This window comes from Sapajus apella, unplaced genomic scaffold (assembly GCF_009761245.1).
Source record: "Sapajus apella isolate SASKATOON/1434 unplaced genomic scaffold, GSC_monkey_1.0 scaffold77, whole genome shotgun sequence".
Classification (NCBI taxonomy): Eukaryota; Metazoa; Chordata; class Mammalia; order Primates; family Cebidae; genus Sapajus; species Sapajus apella.
In genome coordinates this window covers 2,285,684-2,296,275 of record NW_022437017.1, presented here as the reverse complement: position 1 = coordinate 2,296,275, position 10,592 = coordinate 2,285,684, and the positions used below count along the sequence as shown (strand labels likewise).

Here is a 10,592-nt window from a genome sequence, read left to right as displayed (position 1 = left end):
TAGCTGGGCATGGTGGTGCGTGCCTGTAATCCCAGCTACTCAGGAGGCTGAGGCAGGAGAATTGCCTGAACCCAGGAGGCGGAGGTTGCGGTGAGCCGAGATCGCGCCATTGCACTCCAGCCTGGGTAACAAGAGCAAAACTCTGTCTCAAAAAATTAATTAATTAATTAATTAGAAAGCCGGGAGCGGTGGCTCATACCTGTAATCCCAGCACTTTGGGAGGCCAAGGCAGGCAGATCACGAGGTCAGGAGCTCGAGACCAGCCTGACCAACATAGTGAAACCCCGTGTCTACTAAAAATACAAAAATTAGCTGACCACGCTTGGTACTCGCCTGTAATCCCAGGCGAGGAAAACAGCTTGAACCCAGGAGCTGGAGGTTGTGGTGAGCTGAGATAGCACCACTGCACTCCAGCCTGGGTGACAGAGCAAGACTCCATCTCAAAAAAAATAAAAAATGTGTGACTTTTCAAAAAGCCAAAATAATGGAGAAACAATAACGGCTCTAGGTTAAAAAAGAAGACATAACAAGTGCAATTCAAAAAGCTTGAATAGGCTGGGCACACTGGCTCACGCTTGTAATCCCCATACTTTGAGATCACTTGAGCTCAGGAGTCCGAGACCAGCCTGGGCAACATGGCAAAACTGCATCTCTATACAAAGTACAGGCCAGGTGCAGTGGCTCAGGCCAGTCATCCCAGCACTTTGAGGGGACCGAGGCGCCGGGATCACCTGAGGTCGGGAGCTTGAGACCAGCCTGACCAACATGGAGAAACCTTGTCTCTACTAAAAATACAAAAAATTAGCCACGCATGCTGCCACGTGCCTGCAACCCCAGCTACTCAGGAGGCTGAGGCAGGAGAATCGCTTGAACTTGGGAGACGGAGGCTGCGGTGAGCCAAGATCGTGCCATTGCACTCCAGCCTGGGCAACAAGAGCGAAACTCCGTCTCAAAAAAAAAAAGTACAAAAATCAGCTAGATCTGGTGGCGTGCACTGGTGGCATGCACCTATAGTCCCAGCTACTCGGGCGGTTAAGGCGGGAGAATTGCTTGGGCATGGGAAGTGGTGGTTGCAGTGAGGCGAGATCCTGCCATTGCACTCCAGCCTGAGCGACAGACCAACACCCTGTCTCAAAAACAATCTGAGGCCAGGCGCGGTGGCTCATGCCTGTAACCCCAGCACTTTGGGAGGCTGAGGAGGGCGGAGGACGAGGTCAGGAGTTCGCGACCAGTCTGACCAACATGGTGAACCCCGTCTCTACTAATACAAAAAAAAAAATCAGCTGGGCACGGTGGCGCACATCTGTAATCCCAGATACTCAGGAGGCTGAAGCAGGAGAATCACTTGAAGCCAGGAGGCGGAGTGAGCCAAGATGGCGCCACTGCACTTCAGCCTGGGCGACAGCGAGCGAGACTGTCTAAAAAAAAAAAAAAAAAAAAGCTTGAATAGATCTCAGATCCAAAAACACTCAGTTATAGTTCAGAACAATTTGAAGAATTTTCGTTTATTATACAGAGTAAATATTAGATAATATTATTTTTCATTTTCTTGATGCAAATAGTACTATGGTTTTAGTAAGACAACATTCTTATCATTGAGTCAGGCATTACCAACTACTTAAGTGTTGAAATTCATCTCTGCAATGTATTTCCCGTTTACTCCCAAATAGTCCACCATAAAATTTATTTACGAGAGAGCAAATACAGAAAACGCTAAAAACAGCTGCATCTACAATGGATACTTATTCGTCGCACTGGGTGGTGAAAAACTTAAATAGGTTTAAGTTTTTTCGAAAGAAAATGTGGGAAAAATACACTTAATACAGTCATCCTGGTAAATTCGATTATTCTAGTATTAGTGTGTAAACCCTCCATCCTTTCTTCCCGGTGGGCTGGTTATGAAGCTCTTTGGAGATGTACAGCGCTAGGAACTTCTTTTTGTGTTTGTGGGTTTTGTTGTTTTTGTTTTGTTTTGTTTTTGAGATGGAGTTTCGCTCTTTTTGCCCAGGCTATAGTGCAACGGCGAGATCTCGGCTCACTGCAATCTCTGCGCACGGGTTCAAGCAATTCTCCTGCCTCAGCCTCCCGAGTAGCTGGGATTACAGGAATGCGCCACCATGCCCAGTTAATTTTTTTGTATTTTTCGTAGAGACAGAGTGTCTCCCTGTTGGTAAGGCTGGTCTCGAACTCCTGATCTCAAGTGATCCACCCGCCTCGGCCTCCCAAAGTGCTGGGATTACCGGCGTGAGCCACCGCACTCTGCCAGAGCTAGGAACTTCATATGAAAAGAATAGCTGAGTATTCTTAGCTTTCTTTAGCAGAAAAAACTCGCGGTCTACAAACATTTATATGCACATACAGAAATACGCACACCCTAGACAACAAAGAAAGCACTTTTCTACCTCAACGAAATGTGTCAATAAAAAATACACAGGTTTCGCAAAGGCCACGTGACAAAATCTCACACGAAACACTCGTTTGCGTAACAAAGGAAGCAGCTGCCCCCTTGAACCAACTATCTCCCGATACTCACCCGAACGCGGTGGAGTCGCCAGGTCTGTGGAGCTGCAGGATCTTGCGGACGGAGTCAACCGAACGCGAACAGCAAAATTCTTTTCCCTCTGAAAAACAATTTACAAAGGTTGCCTTGGAGACTTATTTTCTAAGGCCTCAGAACCCTTGGAGACTTTTGAAGACGGGAACACAACGGCTGGACACATCCTCGGGCGGACCCATACTGCACTTCCCACCCAGCTCCTCTAGGGCACCCAAAGTCCCAGTGGCCTCTCGGGCCTGGCCTCCCCCGATGGCTGCGCGACTCCGGCGGACACGAAAGGGGTGGTCCGCACATCTCTAACAAGGTTCCTCAATCGCCCTGGATCGAATGTGACCTCTGCCGCCCCCGAAACACCGCCCAACCCCCTAGTCTACACAAACCTCACCAAAGTACTGACTGACCAGAGCACACAAAGGAAAAAGGCGCCAGCGACTAAAAAAGAGGGCGGGGCGCCGCTAACGTCACTTCCGCTTTGGACGTTGGGGGTTGCGACTTGTGTGGGCAGTTGGCCAGGATGGGACTCTTTCGGCATAATTCTAGTTTTCCTCCGCGTGGGTGCGGAGGTATCAAGGGGTCGGCTCAGTGCGTGGGTCGGAAGGAGAGAAATGGGCTCAGAGGACAAGGTGGGGGCTTAAATCAGGCCTGTGGGCGGGGCCCATTCCGGGGGCGGGACTAACGGTGGGGCCAGACCCAGCCAGTGGCCTCGGTGGCGGAGTGGACTAGAAGGGCGAAACGTCCGTCGAGGGACTCGCCCCTCAAGATGCACATTAAAAACGTTCCCCACGTTCCTGAACCCCTTTCAAGATTCTCTCCAGTTGATAAACCTGCCAATCCATGAAACGGCCTGCTTCCTCCATTCGATCACGTCTTTAGAACTTCATTTTCTCTTCTTTTTATTTGACCTTGCTAAACTCTAATCATTGATTCCTTTGCGTTTTCAATGTACTGATACTTTGTGTAAATATTGCATTTTTTTCTTTTTTCTTTCTTTTTTTTTTTTTTGAGACAGGATCTGGCTCTCTTGCCCAGGCTGGAGTGCAGTGGCAGGAACACAGCTCACTGCAGTCTCCGGCTGAAGCCATCCTCCCACCTCAGCCTCCAGAGTAGCTGGGACCACGGGCGCACCACCACGCCCGGCTAATTTTTGTATTATTGTTGTTATTATTACTATTATTTTGTACAGACGGGGGTCTCACCATGTTGCGCAGGCTAGTCTGGAACTCCTGGGCTGAAGCGATCTGCCCGCCTTACCCTCCCGAGGAGGGATTACAGGCGTTAGTCACCACACACCATGCCTGGCCTTATTGTATTTTTTTTTTCTTCAACTATGTGTTATTATCTCTCAGATCTTACCAAATTATTCAAAGCCTCCTGTACTACATTATGAAATACCACTGATACCAAGCATTCTTCCTTTATTTTGTGCCCAAAAAAAAGGCTGTTGGACTTGTGGTAGAGATTGAGTTGACTCTTCTGGTTATATTGGTACCTTTATAATATTGAGTCTCCCTATGTGTCAATATCTCTCTATTTAGATCTTTACATTCTTTCAGTAATGTTTTGAAATTTTCAGTGTACTAAAATTTTACCTCTTGGGGTAAAGTTATTCCCATGTAATTTATTTGGATGCTTTCTTTTTTTTTTTTTTTTTTTTTGAGACGGAGTTTCACTCTTGTTACCCAGGCTGGAGTGCAATGGCGCGATCTCGGCTCACCGCAACCTCCGCCTCCTGGGTTCAGGCAATTCTCCTGCCTCAACCTCCTCAGTAGCTGGGATTACAGGCACGCGCCACCATGCCCAGCTAATTTTTTGTATTTTTAGTAGAGACGGGGTTTCACCATGTTGACCAGGATGGTCTCGATCTCTTGACCTCGTGATCCACCCGCCTCGGCCTCCCAAAGTGCTGGGATTACAGGCTTGAGCCACCGCGCCCGGCCTTGGATGCTTTCTTAAAAAGGATCACATTCTCAGTTTTCTTTTCTGATTGTTCATTGCTGGCCTATAGATAGATAACTAATTTTCATCTGTTGCTGTTGTACTGTGCAGCTTTACGGAATTTATTACAAGCTCTACTAGTTTTCTTGTAAAGTCTTCAGAATTTTTTATATATCAAATATCACCTACAAATATAGTTTTATTTGTTCTTTTCTAATTGGGAAAACTTTTAGTTCATTTTCTTATCTAATAGCTCTGGCTAGAATTTTCTGTAGAATGTTGAATAGCAACAAAGAAATCAAACATTTGATTCTCCTTGATCTTAGGGAGAATTTTCAGACATTCACTATTGAGTATGATGTTAACTGTGTTTTCTTTTTTTTTTTTTTTTTTTTTTGAGACGGAGTTTCACTCATGTTACCCAGGCTGGAGTGCAATGGCGCGATCTCGGCTCACCGCAACCTCTGCCTCCTGGGTTCAGGCAATTCTCTTGCCTCAGCCTCCTGAGTAGCTGGGATTACAGGCACGCGCCACCATGCCCAGCTAATTTTTTGTATTTTTAGTAGAGACAGGGTTTCACCATGTTGACCAGGATGGTCTCGATCTCTTGACATCGTGATCCACCTGCCTCGGCCTCCCAAAGTGCTGGGATTACAGGCTTGAGCCACCGCGCCCGGCCAATTGTGTTTTCATAAATGCACTTTGTCTCATTGAATAAACTCCCTTCTATTTCTGATTTTCATAATTTTTTTTTTTTTTTGAGATGGAGTCTTGCTCTGTCACCCAGGCTGGAGTGCAGTGGCACAATCTTGGCTCACCACAACCTCTGCCTCCCAGGTTCAAGCACTTTGGTGCCTCAGCCTCCTGAGTAGCTGGGAATTACAGGCACCCACCACCATGCTCAGCTAATTTTTTGGTATTTTTAGTAGAGACTGGGTTTCACCATCTTGGCCAGTTTGGTCTTAAGCTCCTGACCTTGTGATCCACCCACCTCAGCCTTCTAAAGTACTGGGATTACAAATGTAAGCCATTGCACCCAACCAGTTTTCTTAATTTTTATCATGGAAAAGTGTTGGGTTTCATCAAATGCCTTTCCCGCATTAGTTGAGGTGATTCTGTGGGGTTTTTGTCTTTTGTACTAGTAATGTGAAGAATTACGTTTTTTAAAATTTTCATTTGTTGAACCAACCTTGCATTCCTGCAGTAAATCTCACTAGTCATGGTGTATAGTGCTTTTAATGTGCTGTTGGATATGATTTGCTAATATTTTTTGAGGATTTTTGCATTTGTATTCACAAAAGACAGTCTCTAATTTCTTTGTCTTGAGGGTTTTGTTGTTGTTGTTGTTGTTGTTGTTGTTTGTGAAATGGGATCTCAGTCTGTCACCTAGGCTAGAGTGCAGTGGCGCAATCTTGGCTTAATGCAGTCTCTACCACCCCAGGCTCAAGCCATCCTCCCACCTCAGCCTCTCAAGCAGCTGGGACCACAGGCGCACCACCATGCCCGGCTAATTTTTGTATTTTTTTCATAGAGATGGTGTTTCACCATGTTACCCAGGCTGGTCTTAAACTCCTAAATTCAAGCAATCCACCCACTCTGGGCCTCCCAAAGTGCTAGGATTACAGGCATGAGCCACCTCTCCCAGCAAGAGTTGTTTTTTATTTGGCTTTAGTATCAGTGCAATGATGGCCTCATAGATATAGAAAGTTTTCTCTCTGGCTGGGCACACTGGCTCATGCCTGTAATCCCAGCACTTTGGAAGACCAAGGCAGGCAGATCACTTGTGGTCAGGAGTTTGAGACCTGCCTGGCCAACATGGTGAAACCATATATCTACTAAAAATACAAAAAAATTAGCTGGCTGTGGTGGCACATGCCTGTAATCCCAGCTACTGAGGAGGCTGAGGCAGGAGCATCACTTGAACTCGGGAGGCAGAGGTCACAGTGAGCCAAAATCATGCCATTGCCCTGCAGCCTGAGTGACAGAGACTCTGTCTCAAAAAAAAAAAAAAAAAAGATAAAAGAAAAAAAAGAAAGTGTTCTCTCCTGTTCTTTTTTTTTTTTCTTGAGATGGAGTCTCACTCTGTCACCAGGCTGGAGGGCAGTGATGCAATCTTGTCTCACTGCAACCTCCACCTCCCGGGTTCAAGCAATTCTCCTGCTTCAGCCTCCAGAGTAGTTGACACTACAGGCTCGCGCCACCACGCCCAGCTAATTTTTGTATTTTTAGTAGAAATGGGATTTCACCATGTTGGCCAGGAGAGTCTCTCGCTTTTTTTTTTTTTTTTTTCCTAATTTTTTGAGATGAGATTTCACTCTTGTTGCTGTGATCTCAGCTCACTGCAGCCTCTGCCTCCTTGGCTCAATGCAATCTCTACCACTCCGGGCTCAAGTGATTCTACTGCCTCAGCCTCCTGAGTAGCTAAGATAACAGACATGTGTGACCACTCTAGGTTAATTTTGTATTTTTAGAAGGGACAGGTTTCTGGTGTTCGTCTCGAACTCTCGACCTCAAGTGATCTGTCCACCTCGGTCTCCCAAAGTGCTGGGATTACAGGCATGAGCCACTGCACCCGGACTCCTACTTTTTTGGAGGATATTGAGAAACACTGGTGTTAATTATTCTTTAAATGTTTGGTACAATTCATTCATGAATTAACACTTCTTTGGTCCTTACCAATTCATTGTTGGAAAGTTTTGAAATACTGATTTAATATTTTTTCTTGTTATAGATCTGTTGAGATTTTTCATTACTTTTTTTTTTTTTTTTTTTTTTTTTTGGGGGGGTTTTTTTCCTTTTTTTTCCCCGGGGGGGAGTGGTTGGGGTGGGTCTCGGCTCACCGCAACCTCCGCCTCCTGGGTTCAGGCAATTCTCCTGCCTCAGCCTCTTGAGTAGCTGGGATTACAGGCACGCACCACCATGCCCAGCTAAGTTTTTGTATTTTTAGTAGAGACGGGGTTTCACCATGTTGACCAGGATGGTCTCGATCTCTTGACCTCGTGATCCACCCGCCTCGGCCTCCCAAAGTGCTGGGATTACAGGCTTGAGCCACCGCGCCCGGCCGAGATTTTTCATTACTTTTTAATCCAGTTAAGATAATTTCTGTGTTTCCAGGAATGTGTCCACTTTATTTAGGTTATCTAGGTTGTACAATTAATTGCTCATAGTATCCTCTTCTAATCTTTATTTCTGAAAAGTTTGTTGTAGTATGCCCCAGTGTCATTTCTAATTTTAATTATTTGCATCTTCTGTCTTTTTTGGCAATCTAAGTGAAGTTTGTCAATGTTATTGATCTTTGCAAAGAAACACCTTTTTGTTTCATTGATTCTCATTGACTAGATTCTCGTCTATTCTCCATTTCACGTATTTCCCCTCTTATTTCTTTCCTTCTGTAAGATTAGTTTACTTTCCTCTTTTTTGGTAGTTCCTCAAGATATAAAATTATTTGTAGGTATTTACAGCTATATATTTCCTACTGAGGCCAGGTAAGATGGCTCACACTTGTACTCCCAGCACTGTGGGAGGCCAAGGCAAGAGGATTGCTTGAGCCCAGGAGTTCAAAGCTGCAGTGAGCCGTGATTGTGCAACTGCACTGCAGCCTAGGAGACAGAGCCAGACACCATGCCTGGCAATTTTTATTGATTTTTAAAAATCCAGTAAGAAGTAAAAACTGGAGACTGGGTGCGGTGGCTCACACCTGTAATCCCAGCACTTTGGGAGGTTGAGGAGGGTGGATTACGAGGTCAAGAGACTGAAACCATCCTGACCAATATGGTGAAATCCTGTCTCTACTATAAATACAAAAATTAGCTGGGCATGGTGGCATGTGCTTATAGTTCCAGCTATGTGGGAGGCTGAGCAGGAGAATTGCTTGAACCAGGAGGTGGAGGTTGCAGTGAGCTGAGATTACACCACTGCACTCCAGCCAGGGTGACAGAGTAAGACTCCTTCTCAAAAAGAAAAAGTAAAAACTGGAGTTATATACAAAAATATCACAAATGTGGTCCAATGTACTTACCTTTACTAGAGATCTTTATTTCTCCACACAGCTTGAGTTACTGTCTAGCATCCTTTTATTTCACGCTGAAGAACTCCTTTTAGTATTTCTTTTTCTTTTTTCTTTTTTTTGACACAGAGTCTCACGCTGTTGCCCAGGATGGAGTGCAGTAGCACAATCTCAGCTCACTACAACAACTGCCTCCTCGCTTCAAGTGAACCTCCTGCCTCAGCCTCTCGAGAAGCTGGGACTACATGCATGCACCACCATTCCTCGCTGATTTTTATATTTTTGTAGACATGGGGTTTCACTATGTTGGCCAGGCTGGTCTCAAACTCCTGCCCTCATGATCCGCCCTCCTTGGCCTCCCAAAGCACTGGGATTACAGGAGTGAGCCACCACCCCCAGCAGCATTTCTGGTATGGCAAATGTAGTGGTAAACTTCTTTGCCATTAGTTTTTCTAGGAATGTCTTAAATTCTCCCTCATTTTTGAACATTTCTGATGACCACAGAATTCTTGGTTGATAGGATTTCTTTCTCAGCTCTTAAATATGTCATCTCACTGACTATGTCCCCCACGATTTCTGATGACGTATTTGTTATTAATAGTATTGAGAATCCCTTTATGTAAGGAATCACTTCTTTCAGCACTCTTCGTCTTTGCCATTTGCAATTTTGATGATGATGTGACTCACAGTGGGCCTCTCTGAGTTTCTCTTACTTGGAGTTTGTTGAGCTTCTTTGATTTAAAGATTCATGTTTTTCATCAAATTTGGACATTTTGCCTATTATTTCTTCACATTTTATTCTACTCCTTTATTTCTCTTTTATCTTTCTCCACAATGTGTATGTTGGTCTGATTAGTGGTGTGCTACAGATCCCTTAAGTTCTGTTTAGTCTTCACTCTTTTTCCTTTAGGCCTCTCAGAGTCGATATTGTGCAAAAGTTTTATCTTCAAATTTGTGGATTCTTTCTTCTGCATGCTCACATCTTTTGTGAAAGAAAAGATGCAACCAGTGACCAAAGAGCTAATGTTAGGAGTTTGGCTCTACAAAGGAAATAGTTCCATGTTATCTTATTTAAAATTAGTAAGTATTTTATTTAGAAAGTATTGTCAGCCAGGTGCAGTGGCTCACGCCTGTAATCCCAGCACTTTGGGAGACCAGAGCAGGCAGATCACAAGGTCAGGAGTTCGAGTTCAGACTGACCAATATGGTGAAACCCTGTCTCTACTAAAAACGGCAAACTTAGCTGGGCGTGGTCACATGCACCTGTAATCCCAGCTCCTCAGAAAGGTGAGGCAGAACAATCACTTGAACCCAGGAGGCGGAGGTTGTGGTGAGCCAAGATCATGCCACTGCACTCCAGCCTGGGTGACAGAGCAAGACTCCATCTTAAAAAAAAAAAAAGAAAAAGAAAGAAAGTATTTTGGAAAGAAAATAAAAAAGGATATAATCTAAAAAGCAAAGTACAGAAAACTTTACAAAGAACACTTAAATTAAAACATTTAAAAAGGAATTAAAAGAGTTCCTTCTCTGAGAATAAATGAAAATGTGACAAAATGGATAGACAATGAAAAGGTGGAAAAGCTCATGAAATAGTGTTTATCTTCACTATTGAGAATCCCTTTATGTAAGAAATCACTTCTTTCAGCACTCTTTTCTTTGCCATTTGCCATTTTGATGATAATGTGACTCAGTGTGGGGCCTCTCTGAGTTTCTCTTACTTGGAGTTTGTTGAGCTTCTTGGATTTAAAGACTCATGTCTGCCGGGCGCGGTCGCTCAAGCCTGTAATCCCAGCACTTTGGGAGGCCGAGGCGGGTGGATCACGAGGTCAAGAGATCGAGACCATCCTGGTCAACATGGTGAAACCCCGTCTCTACTAAAAATACAAAAAATTAGCTGGGCATGGTGGTGCGTGCCTGTAATCCCAGCGACTCAGGAGGCTGAGGCAGGAGAATTGCCTGAACCCGGGAGGTGGAGGTTGCGGTGAGCCGAGATCGCGCCATTGCACTCCAGCCTGGGTAACAAGAGCGAAACTCCATCTCAAAAAATAAAAAAAATTAAAAAAATTAAAAATTAAAAATAAAGACTCATGTCTT

The 10,592-nt window shown here is 44.7% G+C and overlaps 1 long non-coding RNA gene across 1 annotated transcript in view; it reads left to right on the top strand.

The window, feature by feature from the left end:
- LOC116532602 overlaps positions 1–10,360 on the top strand; it is a 16,046-nt gene extending 5,686 nt beyond the window's left edge. The window contains exon 3 of the long non-coding RNA XR_004260913.1: positions 10,248–10,360. This is a non-coding gene — a long non-coding RNA (uncharacterized LOC116532602). The remainder of the gene's footprint in view (positions 1–10,247) is intronic.
- The last annotated feature ends 232 nt before the right edge of the window (positions 10,361–10,592 follow it).